The sequence below is a fragment of the Ornithodoros turicata genome, chromosome 1, assembly GCF_037126465.1.
Source record: "Ornithodoros turicata isolate Travis chromosome 1, ASM3712646v1, whole genome shotgun sequence".
Taxonomy (NCBI): Eukaryota; Metazoa; Arthropoda; class Arachnida; order Ixodida; family Argasidae; genus Ornithodoros; species Ornithodoros turicata.
Genome location: NC_088201.1, coordinates 164,377,277 through 164,402,820, shown reverse-complemented (window position 1 = coordinate 164,402,820; position 25,544 = coordinate 164,377,277). Strand labels below are relative to the sequence as shown.

The window sequence follows — 25,544 nt, the reverse complement described above, 5'->3', positions numbered from 1 at the left end:
ACTTTTTTTGCCAGATCTCGAGCAGTCATGTTTGCTTGGTCAAAATGAAGCAAATCTCGCGTGTTCGCGTGGCGCTTTCCGAGCGCTCGGAATTTGCTAGCTAGCACTTTTTTTGCCCGGTCTCAAAACGATCGAGCAGCAGATTGCTCAACTGTATCCGGTATCGTCACATCCACACTGCAATGGTGGCGAGTGCCCTCACTGGCCCGCATGTTGAAATAACGTCGTTTAGCAGCCGACAGAACTCGAAGACTTGCGACCGCGACGCCCCTCGCGTGATCCAAGTACCTAAAACCGCCAGATTCCTAGCAATCATGTTCGGGTGGCAACGGTCACGTGATCCAGCTCGGTCGCCGACTAGCAGTTTCCAAGCGCTCGGCCGTTTTGCTACGAAATGACCACCCGAATTTGCTATAAGCTCCATGACGAAAACCCGAGACCTGGAAAAAGACGAAAAACAGACGACACAACGCCTTTTTCCCAGTCTCGGGTTTTCGTCAAGGATCTTAGCCACCAGCTCGCTTCCTTTTTAACCATTTTATCGCTATAAGCGTCCATCAGTGAAAACGACACTTTGTTTTGAATTGTAAATGACACATTTGAGCTTCAGTTACTACTACACCTATACCGGCTGCACTTTCCTACTTTTTGTCCCAGACGTGCATGATAAATCCTGTCTGGACGTTCCCTCGCGCGCCATATCGCGCACTGGGCAGCGCTTTAGCGATTTGGGCGGACCCGGCGCTTAAAAGAACGTCCGCCGGATGTACGCTAGAGACTATGGACATTCGAATCTATCATGTACATCCGACGGATGTTCGGTGTTGTTGGGGAGGATATGTCATGGTGTAGTGTACTATGAGCATTCAATAAAATTTCAGTTTGCCTGAAAAGAGCTTTATTTGTCAACTTAATTTGCACACTAGATAATTAATCATTGGTAATAAAAAAATATCATCTGAGATAGGCTATTTACAAACAGTGACTTGCAAACAAAGACATTGTTGATGATTACATACATGCTATTAGAAACTGGTTATTTCATACACACATAATCAAAATTCGTCGGACACGGATTACATACGCATTACATTGTTATAGATTACATACACGCTATTAGAAACTCGTTATCACATACTCTTATAATCAAATTCTTAGAAAACTGGTTATTTCACGCATATATAATCAAATTCGTCTGAGATGGGCCATTTACAAACAGTGACTTGCAGACAAAGTTAGTTATTTCCATTGCAAATGCATGCAGCAATATGGGAAACCAAACTGTCTGTTTCATTCACATCAAAAGCCACACATTACTTCAGGAAGACATGAAATTCATCAGACCAGCTCTTAGCTTAGTCATCACTTGTGGCTAACAAATATCCTCTTGCTCCTAACTCACAGTTGTAAGTAATCCCACACTGACAACCATAGATGTGGAATAATGCAATAGCTTTAGTTCGTGGTTCTAACATCACATGGTTCTAATATATGACAACCATAGCTATATGGATGTAACATATTTATTACAATTTTTCTGTGGGACCAGGAATAGAAGGGCAACATCTGCTGTGGGGTGATAACAGATGAGTTCCCTTCTTCTCCCGTATGCCAACTCTGTAATGAAACCTCGTGACGGTGCACACCCCAACACCATCGCTTCATTAGAGAGACCAATCTGTACACATTTAAAAAATTCAACCATAGCCAAAAGGTACCGTGTCAATTCCATCATCACAAATGAAGCGTTTTGTATCCAGTGGATTGAGAGCTATTTTTGTCACTGACACACTTTTGTTGACATTGTCCTTGTGCACAATGAGGTTCTGTTTAACTTTATGCATTGTGCACTGCTCGAGAGCATTCGTGTACATAGAGAAGTGGAGTTTTTGTGCTTCACATTGTCTAACACCCTTAGCACGATTGTACTGCTTTTTGCTGCACAGATCGAGGGCGTACAGCTTTGGCTTCAGACAACAGAAGCCAAGAATGTGATCACGAGGAAGCTCATTTTTAAACTTTCCTAGTACCATCCTGTTTTTGTCGAATAGAGTGGGTGATCAGGGTCATACCCAGAGTGTCTAGATGCTCGTCAGCTAGATCGTGGAGTACTTTATCCTCACTCAGCATCACAATGTAAGAATCAGTGTCCATGTATAGCAGTCGTGTACCAGGGGCTACACAGAGAAGATGGTTATGATAAAAATCAAACATCTTCAGCTTAGACAATTCCAATACTGTGAAGCCTAGGTACAGCGGTTGCTTCATGCATAGCACAGACTGACTAAATTGGAACAAGATGACGTGAGAGCTCAGAGGGCGGAACTGTTTCAAGTTTGGTTTACGTAGAATCTTCAACACTTGCTCATCTGTTACTGTGAGGCGACTATTTACGAATTTTCTGACTTGCATACATGTCCTGCCATATACACTATTAATCATTAGCTTTGAGTGCTGTTTCTCAAATGCATTCGTAGCTCGCTTCCGAAGTTCGTGATTGAAGTCGACATAGGATCGCAGAAAGGGCGTTTGATTGAACTTAAGAACCCTGTGAACTTTAGTGAGACGCAACCCCAATTGCAGATACAGTTGCAAATTACGACAGTGAACAAAGTACCTCTCTTTATGAAATAATGTTAGCAACAGTTTTGCTTCGGTAGCTTTCTGTGGAAGATTGAACTTCTTCATGAGCGCCTTCTGATAGTCCGACAATAGCTCATAACAAACGGACATTTTTTCAGGGGCAACGGGAAGGTCTCTGTGGCGTTCATGAGTTGCTCGGTCATACACTAGGTCTACCTCAAGAAAGTAACCCACAGGGCATCATCTCGTATCTGAGCTATATCCAAGTTAACAATTTCCTCCTCAGTGAGCCACTCAAATCCTCCTTAAGGCAATGGTTCTCTCATGACTGCTCCATACGGGCCATTTACATCAATGCAGTTATTTTTTCTTCTTTTTCGGGATCAAACGGTTCTGTTCCTGGCACATTCGCAGTTGCTTTTTTCAGGGAGCACTGTGTGACACCTCCTCGTAAGCCATTCTCGATGAGAAGGTACGCGTTGGGGTCGTTAATTAGTTCTAGTTCTACCTGACTCATTTTTAGTGCACAAGACATGCTTAATCCTGTAAGGGATACAAAATGAAAAGGTTCAATCTAGTGCACATCGAGTGTCCACTTTCGAAAGTTCTGAAATACATCTGCTAAAAGCAGTGTGTCTGCCAGAAGGTATAAGTCCGAATACTCTTCAAGACTCTTGAGCCGAAATTTTTCATACACATTCTGCACGTGGTTGTAGTCTTGTTCACTTACTTCTGTTTCATTCAAAATGTTAAAGAACTTATCTCAAGGTGGTAGCGAAGGCTCATCAAACTGTCCAAGAATCGATAAGAGCCGATGTCAACTGCTTTAAATTTTTGACAGCTGGTGGCAATCACGTTGATGTCTGACTTCTTAAGCAGATGTAAATGAGACAGGAGAAAACTCATGTCATAGTTAGCATTATGTGCAATGATTGGAATCTTGGGTGGCACTCTCAGTTTCAGGTTACACGTCTGACATAGTGTTTGTCGAAATTCTCCGCTTACATGGTCATGGTCTCGAACTTTTTGTCTTTTAGCAAAGGATTCTTTGCAGATATTACAATGAGTGGCTGCTGTATGTTGACGCTCATTCTCTTCGGTCATTTCTAGAGGTGCAAAAGCATGTATCCATCCTAAAATTTTGTCATGCAATTTCCGCAGCAGCTCCATAAATACTGTGACACAATTAGGACCACGGAAAAGATGCTTTTGCAACACGTGTGAGTCGGATGCACGTATAACCAAAAGGCAAAATGAGGAAGGACAGTGATCCTCATACACGTTTGTTTCCTCCAAACAAAGTGACAAAACACTTTCAAAATCATATACACAGTAGAAAGGGACTTCCGACATGAGATGTTCCCCGGCAAATGCTACCGTCTCTCCCTTCTTAGGGCAAATTGTCTTAGCAACCTTCTGATGCAAACACATCTTTAAATGATCACTGAGGATTCTGTCTGATGAGAAGCCCATCATACACCTCTTGCAATGAAACCGTCCACTAGGTTGAAATAATCCATTAAAATTTGTGATAAGCAGAAAATGAGAGGCGATTAGCAACAGATCCACATGTTTCTCACGCTCGTCATCGACAACCTTGATGGGGTACATAGATTTCCCTTTCGTAGGCGTACACATTGATACTGATACCATTATTTTTTTCGAATGCTTCAACCTCTTTTGGGAAAGCTACCGGGAATGTTTTCGGAAAAACATACTAGAAATATATGGTCTGTATGAAGATGCCCTACGCCTGCGATAACCAGTAGCAGGATGCAGTGCAGCTATTACAGAGAAGGCAAAACACATGTTCTGCTCATCTTCATGCAAACCAAAGTCGAATAACAACAAGAGAGAACGAAACTTATGCTTCAATTCCTGCAGTAACTCAAACTGGGCACATCCAATAAATTGAGGCATCAAACGTCCAATGTTCATGATACAGGCATGAATGCGAAAGAGGAAAAAACCTGAACCTTCTACTTCGAGGTTTTCAAAATTTTGTGCTATTTCAGCAGTCACTTGAGTGATAGAAGGTTCTACATCTGCCTCTGACCATACTGTCACTACTTTGGAAGGCATGAAACTAATTTCGAGCTGTAACTCATCGTCTGGTGTGTGACGACCAAGTTCGACTTTGAGCAATACAAAATAGCACAGTGGGAAACCAAAGTGTCGTAAGACATCAGCAATGTACTGTCTGTACTCGTGAAAAAAGGTTGTAACATCATGTCCGCTGACGTCCCTGTCGTGTAAATGTAGCTCGAACCGATTCGTATAGTTTTGCAGTGTGCACAAAGTCTCACAAAAAGGAATGCAGGGGGCTTCAAGATTGTGAACATTTGCCAAGTGAATCTGAAGCCCTAATGCTGTTACATAATACTGCCGTTCGTGCTGGGAGCATAAGTGACACGCCACCTTATCTCATCACTTTCTCTTCGAATTGGTGAAGATAATATCTGGCGAAATGACTTTTTTACCATCTTTGGTAAACCATTCTTTCTTCTCCATTTTGAGATTTGAAAGCAGTCGCATTTCCTCTAGCTCTTCCTCCGACAATTTTTGAAGCGTCCAAGTAGATACATTTTCAGTGGCTTGTCGTTTTCCATGCGGAGCTCCACATACACTGTCTCGCCATACATAGTGTCAATTTTGTGAATGTCCAGCACTTCGAACTTTTCGTTTTTGGGTATGTTGCTCATTTTCTGAATTTCACCGTCACCACATTTTTTCTGTTTATCCAACTTTTCCATGACGGATGAAATAGCTTACTTGTGTTATGGAGAGTTCGCCGTTATGATGACAATTTCCTTTCTCCTCTTGCTGTATAGAATGAACTGAAAGAGAAGATAGATAGATAGTAAACTTTTACATCTTCCAGAGGAACATGTAACACACACCTCCTCGGTCTGACGTTCTGAATGAAGAACCACTCTCTATGTCCGCTCTTATATAGCGATCGCATGCAGCTCACTAACATGTGTGCACAGCCTTGAACGTCTACATCCTTGGAACGTTATACGTGACGACATGTTTCAGCGTGTCCTATCTAACTTCATTGGTCTGGTAACAAACCTACCTGCGTGCACAACCTTGAATGTCTACAACCTTGAACGTCTGTACTTCGACTTGGAGCAAGCTTAGAGTGATGCAGAGACTTGTCTCTGCTCTTTGTTGTAACCTTCCATTATAGAATGCTCCTGGTCTGATAAATAACATGCCTGTGCGCAACCTTGAATGTCTACAACCTTGAATGTCTGTATTTCAGTTTAACCAACCTTAGAGTGATGTACAGGCTTGTCTTTCTGTAATCTTCCTTTATGTAATGTTGTGATTTCATACATGCTTCATTGGTTTGCAAAAGATGGCTGAGGTTGGACCTTATAGGTTTACTACTCCGGTCTCAATGACCATATCAGGTGAAAGCCAGAGTGGAAAGACGACACTTGATACTCGTCTAATTAAACATAGAGCTGCTCTCTTCGACAAACCATTTGATCATATATTGTACATATACTTGTACAAACAACCAATCTTCGATAATTTTCCAGAGGTAACCTTCAGTCAGGATATACTTGATACTGTAAGAAATTCTTTAATTATATTTGATGATTGCTTAGCCGACAAACAAAGGCTCAAAGAAATCTGCAATTTTTATGTAGCTGGCTGTCACCATCTCAACTGTTCAGCTATTTTCCTAACTCAATATTTATTTATTAATGATCCTCTGTATAGATGCATTCAGTTTAACAGCAGTGCCTTAATTTTATGTTCCACCCGCACTGCACACCAAATGCAAATACCTTCACGACAACTGTTTGGTCGAAAGAAAAGTGAACTACTACCCAGTATATATAAAGATGCTTGCAAGAAACCATATTCATACCTTGTAATTGACCTATCCGAAAACTGTTCAGACCAATTTAGGGTGTGGACTAATATATTTCCAGACGACCAGCGACAAATAGTATATAAAACATGAAACGTGTCAAGAAGAATATTCATTTTCTTCAGTTGCTTGCTGATGCAAAGTTGCTGGAGCAATTTTATTTTCTCCTGGAACATGCTACGAGAGAGCAACTAACTGCTATTCGAGAGATTTGTACGAATCTTTGTAAAGGAAACATTGAGGTAGCTCCAAAAGTGAGAAATCATTTGCAACCTTATGCAACACCTATCCGCTTTTTGGCAAAATGAGACACTACAGGAGTGAAGAAAGTTCGAAAGGTATTGCAACAATCTGGTGGTTTTCTACAGTTCCTTTTGCCACCATTGCTGGGTCTCCTCTCGACTTTAGGTGGAAGGGCGATAGCAAAAGCAATCGGAGTGTAGCCGATGCAGAAATACAAGCTTGTGCCTTACCGGGAAACCCCCATCCCACAGATATTGAAGAAAAGTGAACCAGACGATATCGAAGCGAAAGAGATAATCCAATATCTTCACTCCTTGCTACATCCCACTGTCAGTGAAAGCATACCTGCATTGGGTTCAACAACAGCGAGAGAAGAGGAAACACAGACCGAGGAAAAAAGTAATACTGTCATTGATTTCATGAGCAGTGGCTATAAAATCAGATCTGAAAACCTATTACGTCTTCTGGAGCCAACGATCTCATGGGATAGCAAAACATTTCAGATAATTGTCGACGGTGAGCGGCTAGACAGTACTAATATAATTGACCTCGTTTACTATCTCGTGACGAAAGCAAGAAATGTTCAAAGACCTCCCTATTTTGATCGGATTTTGTCCCTATTGGTCAAGCTAAACTTACCAGCACTTATTGTGCACCCATCTCGCCTTCAAAAACATACAGCAGAGAAAACTCTGGCCATTCCTTCACCTCCTTCTGTAAGTGAAGCTTCCACACCTCGACGTGCGTCACCACCGCTGACACGAGCCGCGAAGCACGCGCGAAAGCTCACATGGACACCGTACTGAACTCCAAAAAGAGAGGCTACTTCAAAGAAGAAAAAATACTGTCACACTTCCCTCCAAGCCATCATAAGAAGGTATTAGCTATGCTTCAGCTGATGACAACGGTTCTGGCTTACGACGAGTGCGGAAGAGTTATCTGTCACTGAAAGGTGGTGCCACACTCATCTATTGTTGAGCTTTTGAAGTTCGAACATCCCAACAAGCAACCTCCCTGGATGAGCAGAGACGTTTGAGCTACAATCAACGCTTATCTATCGCTCGATGCTCTTAGAGTTTGCAGTACCCAGAGGGAACAATGCTCTCCTGTGGATTTCCCGTGGAAAACCTGAGGTGGAGATCCGGACGTCCACAGGATATGACCATTTTGGGGAGTTGACATGTATAGGATGTCTTGTGGAGTTCCGCGTGGCCGCAGTTTTGATATCCTGTGGAAGTCCTGCTATGATCCTCAGAGGTCATAGCAAGGACATGTATGGGACTGTTACAGCTCATGCACCCACAGCTGTCTTAGCAGGATTATTAGCCTTAACAGACACGTATTCAAAATGCATAGTGTTTTTATTGGAATTTATTGTAACAGCATGTAACATATAGAAAAACACCGTAGGAACTAAGAACAATATATTTTTAAACGCTACAAATGCAGGTAGCATGGGAATGCAGTGTTAATTTTCAACGTTCACCAGGCTCACAAATTCTGCACAGCGTACTTGAGCAATTAAAACGCGAAACCCCGCAAAAAAAGTACAAGCACTCGTAATATATGACAGTCAGGACCAGTGCACATTTGTGCATTCAAAAAAAGAAGAAAAAGAAACAGCAACAAGAGATTGGGCCACTTAGCCGAAAAGCTTTGGAAATGAAGTCGTATTCACTTCCAAACAGAAAACAGACACTGTACATTGGTGTTTTCGCGAGCTTCTACAAGTACGAGAGCCCTGTTCGCCTGTGGGTCAAAATGAAGGGTGAGATGTGCAAGTTTAATTCGATTGCGTGCACAAACAACAGTGATGTGAGAAACTGCTTGGCATATTAAGTCACTGTGGAGGTAATGTCTCTGTTTCTTACTCATTCGGTTTGAGAAACTGAGTTGGTTTATGGCAAGTCTAATTTGTGCTGTGCTACATCATCCCGCGTTTCTCTCTCTCTTGGAATACATGATCCATGCAGCATCCCATCACGGAGTTGATTTGGACAATCCGTGAAACAACCACAACAGGACCTCCTGCAGATATACGGCTATGGATATACCTCCCAGGGAAGTCCCACGGAGATCCATTTTCAGATATGGACATTGGGATCTATTTCGGATGTCCGTGGGAGATGGTGTTCTGTCTGGGTAGGAAGAAGTACTAATGGGAGCCTACTATGACCCGCAACATGTCTGCAGCTTTGGTGGAGTGCAGAGACTTGCTCGAGCCATTGGCGAAAAGAAGGACAAAGTCACTAAATTTCTGGAGACGAGTGATTTGTACAGTTTGCATAAAGAATACAAGCGACCCACGAAGTTTCGAAAAACCACTGCACTTGGACTTCGCGAACTATTCCAGGCCGACCTAAAGGATTTGCAAGGTCTAAAAAACCAGAACGATGGTTTTTGCTATTTGCTCTTTTATATAGATGCTTTCTCTCGGCTTCTTGCCATTGTACCTATTCGTAATAAACGATCTCCCGAGGTTATTCGAGCTTTTAAACTTGCCTTTAAAAGAATTGGTACACCCAAGCTTTTGCACACAGATCGTGGAACAGAATTTACAAACAAGGTGGTACAACAGTTTTTGAAAGCAAGGGAGATCCAGCTCATGCACACAAATGCACCAACAAAGGCCTCAATCTGTGAACAATCTCAGCGCACTATTGTGACCACACTGTGACCACATCTTCACATTCCAGGGTCACAAGCGATATGTGAACATTTTACCACAAGTAGTGAAAGCTTACAACAATCGCGTACACAGATCGCTTTCTGCCAGACCAGTGGACGTAAAGAAAGAAAACGAGCACATTTTCCGAGAGAGAGTGTACCCCAGCCCGGTTGGACCACCAAAAAAGCCACGCTACAGTGTTGGAGACATAGTGAGAGTTGCAAAATACAGACATCAGCTAATAAAACATTATTTAGGATCATTTACGTCAGAACTCTTCGTGGTGAGAGCGATCAAGTTAGGGTATCCTAACACGTACCTATTACGTGATCTTAAAAATTAAGACATCATTGGTGGGTTTTATGAGAGTGAAATTGTACGAGTGAGAGAGGTTCCAAAAGTAGAGAAGATCATAAAACGGCGAGTTAGAAATGGGAAGCTTCAGTACTTGGTTCAGTTCACTGACAGTCTGCACAAGAAGTGGATCGCAGAAAATTACCTTGGTTTGTAATGACCAGTCAAGACAAGTCAGCCGCCGGCGACGCAACATGGCCTGAGGTTGATCCTCAGCTTGGTGGCACGTGGTCGTCATCATCAGATGCAGATGAAGAGCAGTCTGTGCTAGGTAGAGATGTGTGTGGCAGATGGAGAAGAGGTTACACACACGAATTTCGGATGCAGCCTGTGTGTCGTCTGAAGCATGCCTCATACAAGGAGATATTGGAATGTGGGTTAACACAAGTAAGCAAAACTTCGCTCGTGGAAGCTTTTAAAATTGTGACGGACATGGTGTTGTTACAAGCGCTGCCAGATCAACCTCCTGACAGGGTTATTTGTAAAACTGGAAAAACAATGTATGCCAGAGTTCACACCGCCTGTACGTTTGCCTCGGAATCACCTTTTGCCTCACGTCACGTGGACGAAATTTTGACATATGCGGACGAGGTTGACGCTATGCATCTTGCTGTCAAGAGTCTATGTTTCATGGAACAAGCCGAGTCTGAAGGTTGGCACTACTTAACCGGCTACATCAGCAAGCTAACACTTGACCTCTTCAAACATCGACTGGTGCACAATGGAGCATAAAAAATAATCACCATTCGTGTATCAGGGAAATAAAAATGTACATTTGTACTAAGCCCTCTCATTTCATTGTGAGTGAACAGACATGGATAGATGTTTGTGTGTTCTCTTCTCCATTGTGTGGCACACGTTTTTGCTTGTTGTAGTGATCATCGAGCTAACGAAGCTTCCATCCCCTTCCCTTCAGCTTCATCAGGGCAATTGCAGCAAAGAAGCTGAACTGGAAAAATATGTTTTCGAAGCGTTCTGGTGTTACCCTAACACGAAATGAAACGTGCCAGCTGCAAAAATGGTTAGAGACAGTCAATCTTACAAGGCTCTATTATGATAACAAATGCATCAGATGGATGCTGTTTGTGCTTAGAACGTGAGTTAAAACTTCGCCGCTGCCCAGGCAACATTTACTCTCTTGGCAGGACAATTGGTCGACATCACTCTGGCTATGGAACCTCACTATCTAAAAGGGCTGTGATCTCACTGTCCTTGTATCTAAATTCAAAAAAGTAACTGTTTGCAAACGTTTTCACTTCCTGTGATGGACTAGGAAAGCATTCCTTAAATCACAAAGACCTGCATATCTTCACTGAAAGCAGGAGGCATGAAACTTTTTCTCTTTCATCATATTTGCATTTGCATAAATGACTTGCATGTTCATAGAAAAATTCATGTACTTACCACAGTCTGCCTTTCCAGTCAAAAACTCTCACAGCGAAAAAATCTTCATCTGGAATTCCGAGTGGACTAACTTGAAAAAAAAAAGAAAAGGTTTTCCACCTGTTCTCCATTGTGTAGCACACATTTTTGCCTTGTTGTCAAAGAAGATCTCACTCTTCCCTTCAACCTCCTCGGAGTAGTTGCAGCAAAAGAAGGAAGATGAACTGGAAAATATGTTTTATGTCAAACCAATATCAAACGATTAAAAAAACACCGTTTCGCTAAGTTGAAATGCATAAGAAACATGCAGTCCAGCAAGACTGAGCATTTCCTAAAGTAGGCTTCCCCCAATGCACCTAGGAGTTGGGTGAAGACTTGCAGATCAGCTACATCTCACAAATGAAGGTAGACACACTCGTGTCTTTGTGACCTGCTTGCCATTGACGTGCAGGTAAAGTGTTCTGTTGTTACCCGAACATAAAATGAAAGAGAGAAGCTAAAAAAAATGTTTAGAAACAGTCGATCTTACAAACCCGATAAACAAATGTTCAGATGTATGCTGTTTCTGTTTAGAAATGTGAGATGGCCCTTCAACCTCGTCGGAGTAGTTACAACAAACAAGGTGAACTGGAAAATATGTTTTATGAAGAACCAAAGTCAAACGATTAAAAAAAACGTTCCGCTGAATTGAAATGCAAAGAAACAAGTAATCCAGCAAGACTGAGTATTTCCTAACGTTGGCTTCCCGCAACGCACGTAGGAGTTAGGTGAAGCCGACTTGCAAATTAGCAATGTTCTCCAAAACGAAGGTATGGACACACTCGTGCTCTTCTGGTGGAGGTGAGGTGTTCTGGCGTTACCCAACCATAAAATGAAAAGAATGCTAAAAGAAATCTAAAAAAATGCTTAGAGACAGTCGATCTTACAAGCACAATAAGGAAAATGCTCAGCAGTATGCTGTTTGTGTTTAGGAAGTGAGTTACCAGCTCATCGTCGACCGGGCAACATTTTCTCTCTCTGCGGGACGATATTGGTCCACATCACTCTGGATATGAGGTCTCTCTCTATCGAAAAGGGTGTTCATCTCACGGCCCTTGCATCTAAATAAAAAAATGTTGTATTGTTTGCAATCGTTTATTATCATTTCATTTACTGCGACGATCTAAGGAGGTGCACTTTAAATTCACAAAGACTTGCATGTCGGTACTGGGAAGGAATGAACCTCTTTTCTTCTCTTTTTTCTTTCATGTACATGCATTCCATAAATGACCGTGTCTGGATATGAAGTCTCTCTCTATCGAAAAGGGTTTACATCTCACTGTCCTTGCATCTAAATTTTAAAAAAATCTTGTATTGTTTGCAATCGTTTATTTTCATTTCATTTACTGCGACGATCTAAGGAGGTGCACTTTAAAATCACAAAGGCTTGCATGTCGGCACTGGGAAGGAATGAACCTCTTTTCTTTTTTTCTTTCACGTACATGCAATCCATAAATGGCCGTGAACTTGCACGCTAACAGCTGGGAAGAACACTTATCACAAGAGAAAAAGAAAAAAAAGCGTGTACTCACCTTAGTCTACTTTTCCAGTCAAACACCCGCAAGGAAAAACCTGAGCTGGAATGCCAAGTAAATCCACCTGGAAACAAAATTATTGTTTTCAAGTGGATTCACTTGGCATTCCAGCTCAGTCCGGAAAGCGTCGCGGACGAACCGTCTTATATAGAAGTCGCTTCGTTTGCCTATGAGAGTGCAGCGTCGACCGTCTCGCCCCCAAAGACGTGATGAGGAAAGTGATGTTATCGTTTATCCTTGAGCGGTAATTACGGCTTTACCCGGGGTGGCTCGCTGTGTCCATAAATCATAGCAGTCAGCATGGAGGTAGCTGTTATTAGTATACTGCTTTTTTTTCCTGCGGTGCAACACGTACCGCATAGTAATTCTTTTTCCTGTCTTCGAGTTGCGAAGAAGACGCCGGCCAGAGTAAAAAGGCACGACCTTTAGCCAACGAGTCGTCTTATATGCAAATGCTTGCTATTGCAATAACATCGTGTACCTTCGAGCGTTTATTCGACTGGCTCACTGTGCTCATGCAAATCAGCATCGTCAGGTTAACGTATGCCGCACGCTTTCTTCTCTGATGTAACATGTATTTTTTTTAGTAATCCTTTTCCACATATTCGGTTAGAAAATAAGAGATATCACAGCCTCAGTGGAAACAGCGTGACCTTATATGCAAAGCGTCGCTAATACAACCACATCCTAATGGGATACGGAAAAAGTGATCTTATCATTTCTCGAGAGTTAATCCGTGTCGTACACAAAAACGGATTAATGTGGAGAGGTAGCCTGGTCGACTGCAAGCCCAAGCATGTTTAATGAAATCTCTACGATGAATATCTTGATGTTCCCCCATGATGCATCGGATGTCGAAGCGGTAAGTTTTTTGTCGGTTACACGCCTTAGCACCCTGTCCATAATCACTTCTCAATACCAGGTATGCCATATCCTTCACAACGATGTTGTGGCGGCTGCCGGTGATTTTTTTTCGATCGGTTGTCGAACGTCAGAGCAGTAGACCTTTTTTTCTCGGTTACGCTCTTAATGCTGTGAATTTTAAGTATGTCTCCTCGCACTTCGGAAGGAGTCGATTGGCTCATCAACCATTTCCATTAGGCAGACGATAGGGAGGTGTCCTACTTGTCGACTTTAAAACGTAATAAGACAAAAAAAGATATTTGAACAATGTTGTGTCATGTATAAATCGAGCTATCGTTTTATCCTTGCCGGGATCGAGTAAGAATTGTGCAGCTATCCGTAAAGAATTAATCTTCGTAATCTTATTATCTCTTTTTTTACTGAGATCCTTAGATGGATTAACTGTTATGACACATTTCTGATTTCATAACTAAGCTCATTATTCATTGTTTATGTAGTTTGTTTAACACAACTAACACTGCAACTGGTCAGGTTTAATATCTGCGAGAGGGTGGAGGCAAACTTATTAAGAAGTGTAGGAGCAATGCTACAAATGACGGCACAGGAAACCAGTCGCCGGCAGACAAGATGATTTACTGAACGAGAACCAAAAGGGGTGAGCGCGAGCAGGTGAGTCACAGGTGATGCTCGTCGTTGTCGTCGGGCCGCTACACCACTTTCCCTCCGCTGTAGACGGGAGGTGTTGTTCAACGGACCATGCCGGGGGGTTTGAGCCGCGGAGGGCGAGTGGGGGCGATGAGGAAACCGCCGGAAGGGATATATGATGCGGGTCGAGATAGGCGGGCTTGAGCCGCTCCACAGACACAGTGTCCTGACGACCGTTCAAGTCCAGGGTGAAGTGGCGGTCCGTGCGGTTCAGGACCTTGTATAGGCACTGGTAAGGTGGCTGGAGAGGAGAGCGGGTGGCGTCGGTCCGTACGAAGACGTGTGACGAGTAAGCGAGATCCCTAAAGATGAAAGGGCTTGTGGAGCAGGGTAGGTTGCTGGTGTGGGCTGAATGTGCCGGAAGATCTCCCGGACGTTGTCGCGGGAGGATTGTACGGGAGGATGGTGGGTTGGGGAGAGGAAGAATTCGCCAGGAAGACGAAGGGCAGTGCCGTAGACTAACTCCGCCGGTGAGCATTGTAAGTCGGTTTTCACAGCTGTGCGGAGCCCAAGCATGATGGCGTGCAGGTCCTGGGTCCATGCAGTGAGGTCGGGACGGCAACGCAGAGCGGTCTTAATCTGCCGGTGGAGTCGTTCCACGAGACCGTTGCCCGAAGGGTGGTATGCCGTTGTACGAATTCGTTTGCAGCCGAGGAAGCACAGAAGGTCTTTAAAGGTCTTCGACTCGAATTGCCGTCCTCTGTCGGTTGTGATGACAGTGGGGCGGCGAAACGAGCGACCCAGGTTGAGAGGAAGGCGCGGGCGACAGTGTCTGCGGTGATACCGGGTATAGGTTGAGCCTCTGGCCAGCGGGTGTAGCGGTCGATGCATGTGAACAAATACCGGAAACCCCGTGACGGGGGCAATGGTCCGACAATGTCCACATGCACGTGCTCGGAACGACTGCCGGGTCTTGGGCGGTGCAATGACGTGACGGGTGATCTTCGCTCGCTGACATTGCAGGCATGAGCTGACCCACTGTCGGATGTCGGAGTTAAGTCTTGGCCACAGGAAACGGGCAGTGACGAGTCGCTGGGTGGCGCGAATGCCTGGATGCGACGGGAAATAGATGGCCTTAAAAACGAGGAAACGGAAGGCCTTTGGCACGAACGGGCGGGGGGTGCCAGTAGAAACGTCGCAGGAAAGTGGTGTAGCCAAGTTGGGGAGTACGACGCCCTTCCAAGAGAGGGGACCAGGGGAGTAGCGGAGGGACGCGAGCTATCCGTTCACCGACTGAGAGCGCCGCGGAAACATGAATGCGTGACAAAGCGTCTGCGGCAGCGTTGAGGGGTCCGCTAATGTGCCGGAGGTCGGTGGTGAATTGGGCGACGAAGGCGAGCTGACGGATTTCACGTGGACTGAGCGTTGGGTTACTTGAGTGGATGGAATGGGTGAGAGGCCTGTGATCGGTGAGCACGTGAAAGATGCGGCCTTCAAAGAAATACAGGAAATGTCCTATGACAAGGTAAATAGCCAGCAGCTTGCGGCCGAAGGTGCTGTAGTTGCGCTCCGGTGGCCGCAAGGGCTTCGAAAAGAATGCAAGTGGTGTCCACACGCCATCGATCTCCTGCTGCAACACGGCACCAACAGCGTCGGTGGAAGCGTCCACGACGAGATTTGGCATCCGTTGGTGCATCGGGGAGAGGATGCGTGAGAAGAGCAGTTGCGGCGAGAGAGGACTTGAGATTGTGGAACGCCTCTCGAGCCGATTCTGTCCAAACGAGATTGACTGAGCGATACTGCTTCTGAGGCAATAAGGCGTGAAGACGCTGCATGACGTGCGCGCAATGGGGAATGAAACGACGGTAAAAGGTGATCATGCCGATTAATTCACGTAGCTTCTTCGGCGAGTCTGGTAGCGGAAAATCTTGCAAGGCCTGGACACGATGTGGCAGAATTTGGATACCACTCTTGTTGATGAGGTGGCCTAGAAATTCCAGCTCTTCAACGCCAATCAAGCAACTGGGATTGATGATCAGTCCGTATTCTTGCAGGCGAGTGAAAAGCTGGCGAAGGTGCTGGCGATGGCTCTTTAGGGGAAGTGCTCGCAACTAGTATGTCGTCGATGTAAACAAAACAGAAATGTAGTCCTCGGGGGACTTCGTCGACAAACCGTTGAAATGACTGAGCAGCATTGCGAAGACCGATTGGCATCCGTTGGTATTCAAACATGCCGAAGGGAGTTGTTATGGCGGTCTTCGCAACGCTGTCGGGGTGCATAGGGATCTGATGATACGCTTTTACAAGGTCGATCTTTGAAAATAGCGAGCAGCCGTGGAGTGATGACGCGAAATCGTGGATATGAGGTATGGGATAACGATCCGGGATGGTGACGCGATTGAGCGCACGATAGTCCCCACAGGGCCTCCAGTCTCCCGTCTTCTTGGGCACCATGTGGAGAGGAGACGCTCATGAGCTGGACTTCTTCTCGGAGCGAAGCGCAGTCAGAACATGGGTGTAGTAGCGTAGGTGGAGGTGTGGGGCTGTGGGTAGGAGGAATTGGAATATGGTTGACGAAGGAAGGAGTGGCTTCCATGATCCTGTCCGCCAATTCGGACAGTTCTCGGAGCGGGACGGAGGCGGAGGCAGAGAGGATTATCCTTACGGTCTGGGGAAGCCGTTGCAGGAAAAGCTCATTTAAAATAGATTCGTCCAAGGCGGATGATTCGTCGCCGAGAAGCTGGTACATGCGACGTAAAAGCTGCGTTGGAGTACGATCTCCCAATTCTTCTGTTGTCAGCAGCTGACGTAAGCGCTGTTGCTGCGACTCAGACAGCCGTTTTATAAGCTGCTCCTTAAGCTTGTCATAAGGGTTCGAAGATGGCGGGTTGATGACGATGTCTCGAACTTCCGCCATTACGGTTGGTGAGAGCGCAGTAAGGACATGGTGGTATTTGGAGTCTTGGCTGGTTATGCGTCGTTTGCCGAACTCGGCCTCCACGAGGACGAACCACAGTGTGGGGTCGTTATGCCAGAAAGTCGGGAGCTTGAGGTCGGCGACATTTACCTAGGGGGCTGGAAATGACGGTGGCTCTGTGGATGGCGGCGGGTGTTGGGCGTGACTGAAGAAGGCGGTCGGTCTGGGGGTGGCATCGTCCGGGTCACCAATTTGTAGGAGCAATGCTACAAATGACCGCACAGGAAACCAGTCGTGGGCAGAAAAGATGATTTACTGAACGAGAACCAAAAGGGGTGAGCGCGAGCGGGTGAGTCGCAGGTGATGCTCGTCGTTGTCGTCGGGCCACTACAGAAGTATAACGACAGCCTCGTGGGCTGGTTCAACCTTCGTGAGATGATGGAGTGCTGCTGTAGTGGGACTGGGGTATGTGGGAAACTATCCCAGCAAGAGATAAAAGAGACGCGTCTGGCCAGCGAGCCCAAAAACGAAAGAATGATTTATTCTGCACGGCCTCGCGCTGAGGCGCGATGCGTGGGCGGCGCCAGCTGATCGGCATCGTCGTCGGCAGTCACCACAGGTGCCCCCCCCTCTCAGTGTGCTGACGGTACGGGAAGGTTATCATGTCTTCAGATGAGAGGGCGCATGGGGTACGTAGTCACCCCAGGTGACGTGCTTCACCTGTACGGGCGTAGGAGGCGCTGGAAAGGCTTGTCCGGAGAGGGAGGAAACGGGAGGAGCGTGGTCTATGAATGCAAGCTTTAGCCTGTCGATGGAGACGGATTGATGTTTGCCGTTGACATCGATGACAAAAGTCTTGGGGGAACGGCGCAGAACCTTGTAAGGCCCAGAATACGGAGGCTCGAGTGCGCGACGAAGACGATCCGTCCGGAGTAAAACGTGGGACGTTGTACCCAATTCCGACGGGACGAAGGGAGGTGATGATGCTACCGCTCGGGTCGGAGTGAACTGAAGCGTAGCAAAAGCTTGTCTGAGGCGGGCGAGGTAAGCAGGCTGATCCGTGCAGGGGACGGACGAAGGTACAAAGACGTAGGCGGGCAGGCGAAGCGGGGTTCCATATACCAGCTCCGCCGACGAACAGCCAAGATCGACTTTAACTGCCGCGCGGATGCCCAATAGGATGGATGGGAGGTGATCCGACCAGCTCGCACGATCACCGTGGGCATAATGGCTTGTTTGAGGTGACGATGGAAACGTTCCACCAGGCCGTTGCATGCCGGGTGGTAGGCGGAAGTGCGAATGCGCTCGGTCCCGAGGAGGCGCAGGAAGGCTGCGAAGAGGTGGCTCTCAAACTGCGGTCCCCTGTCCGTGACGACTTCCTCTGGGACACCGAAGCGCGAAATCCAGGTGGACAGGAACGTGTGCGCAACGGTCTCGGCAGTCGAGTCCTTCATGGGAGAGGCTTCGGGCCAACGCGTATATCTGTCGACGCAGGCCAATAGGTAACGGTGGCTCTGTGATGAAGGTAGAGGCCCGACAATGTCAAGATGGACCGTGCTGAACCTGGCGCTGGGATGCTGAAAGGTGGCGAGAGGAGACACGGTGTGCCTATGGCATTTGCTGAGCTGGCAAGGAATGCAAGTGCGCACTCAACGACGGATGTCCTTGCGCGCTCCTGGCCAAACAAACCGTTGAAGAATCAACGCCGTGGAGGCGCGGACTCCAGGGTGTGCGAGGCCATGGAGGGAGTCAAAAGCAGCCACGATGTTCTTTAACTTCCCGCGTCTAAGCGCAGTCGTGACCACACGCTTCTGGACTCAGGTAGGAGTCCTTTTCGGCATCCCTTGCTTTACGACATCCGCCCAACGTCGTGGAGCGTGGGTGCACATCAGAGCTGGAGACATGTTGGGGTCCGAGGAGGAGGCATGCTGAGTCAAACTATGCAGAGTTGGTGTCCCCCCCCGTTAGGGCTTGCGATCGCTCCTTCTCCTCGCAGAGTAGCAACTCTGGCGTGAACTGCGGAGCCACTGCGCCGCCCCGTTTTCCGCAGAGAGACGGGCGTGCTGCCGCAGAAGTTGTGAAAGGGAGTGATGCTCTTTCCGGTGGCCTCCTGAAGCGTGGGAGAAGCAGCGCCCGGCGTCACGGGCGTAGTCTTTCTTACTGAAGGCTTGATTTTTGGCGTCGACCCTGGTTTCTTTCCCGAACTGTCAAGGCTCTTCTTGGCGGCCTTTGCTCCCTGTGAGGACCTTGGTGCTCTGCTACTGCCAAGGTTCTTCCTTGTTGCCTTTGTTCCTGAAGAGTGGCCAGGGCCAGCAAGCATGGGCGATCAGCATGGGCAAGCAAGGGAGTCGAACCTCATCCAGAACTCTTGCCAATGCTCCGGACCTCCACTATACTTCAGAAGTTCAATCCTGGGTAATTGAGGTCGTCGGAGGCCGGTTCCGCTTGTTGCATTTTGTGGAGACGATGCGTTCCCAGGAGAGGTAAGGAGCGTTGAACGTTCTACAACAGAAGTCAGCGGATGGGCAATAGACTGGGAACTTGCTGTTTGGACAGCTGAAGGGTCAGGCAAGGAAGGTCGAGATATCACCCTCCTCAACAGGCAGGTCAGAGATGCTGTCCTGTCTTGATAGTCGAGAACCTTATCGAATTCGGCGTCGGCTTGCTCCAGGGTAAATAGGGGCTCTAATTTGACGTCCACATCGTCGAGACTTCCCGAAGATTTAGCGATGCGCTCCAAAAGCACGCTGTCCTTACTAACGTTCTCAGGGGAATATTGGAAGGAGTCGACAAGTTGATGAGCTTCATTCAGCACTGTCGTCACTCTCTGACGAAGTGACTTTCGCTTCTGCAGCAGTAAAGATTTCCCGGCTGAGTCCTGTGCTTCCGCCATGCCGAGAGCCAAAAAAATCCTCAATCGTTGATCCCGAGCCTTCCTCCCGGGTTCCGGCCCCAGAAAAGGGGTTGGTGCCCCACGTGGTCAGCCGCAACTGGTCAGGTTTAATATCTGCAAGAGGGTGGAGGCAAACTTAAGAAGTATAACGACAGCTTCGTGGGCTGGTTCAACCTTCGTGAGATGATGGAGTGCGGCTGTAGTGGGACTGGGCAATGTGGGAAACTATCCCAGCTAGAGATAAGAGACGCGTCCTGCCAGCGAGCCCAAAAACGAAAGAATGATTTATTCAGCACGTCCTCGCGCTGAGGCGCGATGCGTGGGCGGCGCCAGCTGACCGGCTTCGTCGTCGGCAGTCACCACAGGTAGTTCAGTCATAATTAAAATACGATCTTGCAAATTATAATAAGAAGCGCGTGTTGCGCGTGCGAGGGACTAGCCGGGGGCTGGCTTACGATATGGGGGCTGGTGCCCACGTGGTTAATTCCTCAGATGATACAGTGAGGTCGGTATCACTGGGCTGGCGTCTGACGTGGCTTACTCCTAATTAAACACAGTAGGGCGTGCACCTAATTATACTATTAAGAAACGCATGTTGCAGGGACGGCTTACCAGATCGGGGCTGGTGCCCACGTGGTTAATTCCTCAGATGATACAGTGATCTATGGGCTGGCGCTCACGTGGTTTAGCCCTAATTAACATTCGCAAGAGCGGGATGGGGCGTGGACGGGGACGGTCTTGTTTGTTGACGCTAAATACGCTAGCTAGCGTATCTAGCAATTGTTTTGCTAGATATGAAAACTAGTGTATCTAGCAGTGCCTGACTACTTACTAGCCACCGAATTAGACAGCATACCATATTTGAATTGCGATATGTTATTGCAGTCGTTCAATTGACCGTCCTAGCTTCGAACGTTTCCCTGACCGTCGTTGCTGCTCTATAGAGCACATCGAGAATAATGATGTATGAAGTAATTCCCTATGAAAGGATGCTACCAGCTTTTGTCATTACGAGATACGATAGCCGGTGGTTGAATATTTCTTCACTGTATCAGCCTTGTCGCATTACTCTCAAACCCCTAGTCTCAGTACGCTCCCTAGCCTCGTTCCCAGCATCGAAACAACAGGGATGGACTGCCAAAATATATCTTCCTGTTGGGATGAATGCTCGTGGCCACCGAACGACTGACGATACCGTGACGTTCCGTACAACTAATCATCCGGTATACGTCTGGGTAGCGTATCAACGTTCGAAAGATTGAAAGGAAAGATTGCTTGCTGCCGCGTTCACGTGAGGAGTGCTGGCCGATGCAGTATCTGGTCTCCACCGGGTGCTGAGCGGGAGGAAATAAACCAGTACGAAACCAATACAAACGGAAACGAAAATGAACAGAAATGAAAACACACACGAGAAAATGAACGATCTCTGCATACTGCAGTCCACACGTGCACAGTTCCTGTGACTACCAATGGCATCACAAATGGCGGCGCCCATTCCTGGAATCACGTTTTTCAATTCAAAGAACCAAAGTGGTGATCTCCGGGCGTAAAGAATGTATCGAGAGGTGTATTTCGCACCCGAGTGTGCAAAGTTAATGTATTGTTATTTTTATGCTGTATTGGGTGGTGGATGTATTTGTTCTATGCGCATTTGACTTGAAATTAGTTTATTTGTATCTTAACTGTATTGAAGTCGTGCAGTTGCAATAGTGTTGTGCAGATAAGTCTTTTAATTAATTCTGTCTTGAGATAGGGATGCCTCGAGAGAGTGGGTGATAAGCTATCACCGCACAGGTATCACCCGTACCATCCGTACACGTGGGACTCGTGTTAGCAATGGGGGCCGCTGCAACACTAACTAACGGGCTCTTAAAGCAAGACGAGAGGCTCTCTCGGGAGTTGTGTTTTCAACTGTTGTACGGGCTGGAGGCCACGTCTTCTTCTGTTGGTAATAAACCTTTTTTGTTCCTTGTTCATTTGACTGTGCTGCGTTTTCCTTGGTCGCTGACCGGACGAGCCGACGCCCCGAGAGTGGGAAAGAGTGGGAACCTTGGTTTCCACAATTGGCGCCCATCGTGGGGCCCGAACCCACGACCCCGAGATTAAGAGTCTTGTGCTCTACCTCAATATTAGATGCACCATATATTTATTGTTATGTATTTCAGTTTGGTTTTGAATTTCTATGTTATCTATATAGCTGGTACATCTATTGATTGACACATAATCAATCAATCAATCAATCAATCAATCAATCAATCAATCAATCAACATCTATTGATTGCGCTACGACTTACTTTTATGAATGTGAATCTATGCAACCTGTGTCTTCTAATTAATTGACCTGTCAGGATGCTCTAACTATAAGGGTGGCACAGACACACGCCAGCTGGTAGACAATATCCATGGAGAGCACAGCCTGAGCTCGGGCAGCACACAAACAATGACAACAAACTCTGAGACAATGTAAACTGAGCGCACTAAGCTGAAATAAAATAAATATATATAAATGAATTTCAGGATAAACTCTCACAAGATTCACAAGTCTCACAAATTAAACATTTCAATAACACTCGTCGAATATGAAGCGACAACTTTAGTATGTGGGACAAAACGTGCAAAAATGCTAGCCACTTTATGCACAGTTATCGACATTTCTCGAGGTGAAAATCCACATTGCCTGAAGTACGCGTCCGAGGTGAATTCCATTAGCCATGTGGCTGCTGTTCTCGATGGGTTTGCATAGGTGTCTGTCGTATTCCTGTTAACATCACCGAGGGCCAAACGCCGCCTGGATTTGGCACAGCTCAATTCAGATTCCTCCCGTTTGTATGAGCAGCTACCTCCTTAAGCACAGCTATTTGTTCTGGCGAGGAGTTTAGTGACTGATGGAGGAGCTCCAGACACATTTGGCAGGCCACGTTTCTTTGTAGCAACCTGATTTCTCGACACAACTAAAGACATTGTGGGGAGGCTCGGCTGAGAAGGGCCACTCCAGTTGGAACACCATTCTGGTCTTTCCTCAGATACTGGTTTCTTAGCTTGGCAGTTGACACAGTCATGTTTTTTAACCCGTGGAATGATCTTTTTTTTCCGGCTGGAACTTGGAGGCAGGGTACCCCGGGAATCCTTGAATGGCGGACGCTTATTTTTTGCGTTAATCGCCCTGCGGAGGCTTTTCTCCTCCTTCCATTTTTTCAACAGTTCGCGCCTTTGTTGCCTTTGTGCCATTAAACACATAATCAATCAATCAATCAATCAATCAATCGCGCTTTGACATCTTTGGAGCGCCGTTTTCGACGGAGGGTTCCATCTCACGTACTTGACTGAGCTCACAGAGGTTACGCTTCTCGTTTAAAAGCTTGCTTCTGCTTTCTCTGCGCATGTCAGCAGTTCTTAGTGCCATCCGTTCACGAAACATATTTCCGCCCCGAAAATTGCCCGCTTGCTTTTTGTATAATAATCGGGTTGACATTTTTCTCTGCGCCGTTATCACAACGTCTGCGGTGGGATCATCGCAGGGCTGAACTGGCGTTCGCTACACGGACAACAGTAAACATATCTACAGGCTTCACCCCGGCGTTCATGAACTTGGGGCGAGGGGCACCCTTTCCAGTAGAGAATGCTCTGCGCCTCCGGGATCGCAGTACTCGGCCTCCTTATTCAGGTTTGCTGAGGACCTTCGGAGTCGACTGGACGATGCAGCTCGGACGGCTCGGGAGAACCTGGACGTCGCACGGTTGGACCAGGCTCGCCAGTACAACCGAGGGCGACGGAATCTCACCTACAGCGTCGTTGACCTCTCATCCTTCGACGGACTCACCCGCTAAGTGATGCTGCGCGCGGCTTTGCAGCCTCGCTCGCAGATAGGTGGGATGGCCCCTTCGAGGTAAGTGCGTGCTCCTCCGGCCTCACTTACAGGCTGTCTGTGACACGGGCGAAGCAACTTGGCCAGTGCATATCTCGGACCTGAAACCTTACCATCTCCGAGACCCCGAAAGCGGAGACTCTGACCTTCCGCCTCCTCAACACCTGGACCCGGATTGCCCTACCGGACCAGCATCCAGTCGCTACAACTTGCGTCCCCGCAGGCGGCGCACGTAGTAGCCACTATCTCGGTCACTAGGACCTAGTGCTCACGATTTATGTGATATTAGTGTGATTTCTGTTTCGCAGTTTTCCACAAAGCCATTTTAGGGGAGAGCCCTTTCGAGCTCTCACGATGTGGAGATACCCTCTCACCGTATTCCCTTTTTCTCCTCTCGGCAGATACCATGCTGCGACCCTGCCGACATAGGACGGGCCAGCCCCGACCCCACCGCCAAGAGACAGGAGGACGCTCCCGAGCCAGGTCGCCCCCGGAGAGGACGTCCCCCCCTCCCTCCGCAGCAGCGATCGGCAGCAACGTGGACGGTCGTCCACGGTGGACGACCAGTTGGCTGGGCTTCCCACAGCCGGTGGGCCGCCCAAGCTCGCCCCCTCCGACCCTTTGAGGACCCCCCTCCCTTCCGAGGACTAACGCTGTCCGACCGGCACACCGCAGATCCACCGTTGCCGCTGACGGAGGAGGAGCGGAGGATCCTCTGACCGGTGTGCGCGGTGCCGGAGATCCACAGGACCACACAGCAACGAGGCGCCCTCCACCGCACAAGGATCGAGGCAGCACGGCCCTCGGGCATCGATGTGGCTACGGCATTGGCCACCCTCAGACGTTTACGTCCGGAACTCCTAAGACAGGACCCTCCACCGCCGCCCGCCCATCACTTCCCAGCACGCCAAGACGAGGAAGTCGTCATTGAAATGCCCGACATATCGGACGCCGAAGACCTCTAGAAGACACTGAATTGAACTTTGGGGTGGGGGAGTGTGGGTGATAAGCTATCACCGCCCAGGTATCACCCGTACCATCCGTACACGCGAGGGGGGGCGCTGCAACAGTAACTAACGGGCTTTTAAAGCAAGACGAGAGGCTCTCTCGCTAGTTGTGTTTTCAACTGCTGTACGGGCTAGAGGCCACGTCTTCTTCTGTTTGTAATAAAGCTTTTCGGTTCCTTGTTCATTTGACTGTGTTGCGTTTTCCTTGGTCGCTGAACGGACGGGCCGACGCCCCGAGAGTGGGAACCTTGGTTCCCACAAGGAAAAATTCAAATACGCACGACTGGTGTATGCCACTAAACGACTGAAATAAGACAATCGTGCAAGTTCGGAATGCGATCTAGAAGTAAATATAGTCCCGCGCCATGCAGTTGTGCTGTGTTTGGGAACAAATTGAATAATCACATGATGATGTAATGCATGATGATGTATGCGTGTACAAATGCAGTGAGAGATTCGGGTCCCTTATTGGGAAGTCACCGGACGCGAGCGTTGTGGTGTCGGCTAACAGGCGACCTTGCGGGTGAATTGCGTATGTCATCACAGGAATCCTTTGTATGAGGTGAAGTACTGCACAGCGACACAGAAAATATACACTTCTGTTGCAGTACCCACCGAATTAGCGAAGGGCTCCAGTTATAAGGAGGCAATCTGTAGGA

The 25,544-nt window shown here is 47.3% G+C and overlaps 1 long non-coding RNA gene across 2 annotated transcripts in view; it reads left to right on the top strand.

The window, feature by feature from the left end:
- LOC135372380 (uncharacterized) overlaps positions 1-25,069 on the top strand; it is an 83,566-nt gene extending 58,497 nt beyond the window's left edge. For both annotated transcript variants that reach the window (XR_010415976.1, XR_010415977.1), the window contains one exon: positions 23,532-25,069. This is a non-coding gene — a long non-coding RNA (uncharacterized LOC135372380). The remainder of the gene's footprint in view (positions 1-23,531) is intronic.
- Positions 25,070-25,544: the final 475 nt, after the last annotated feature.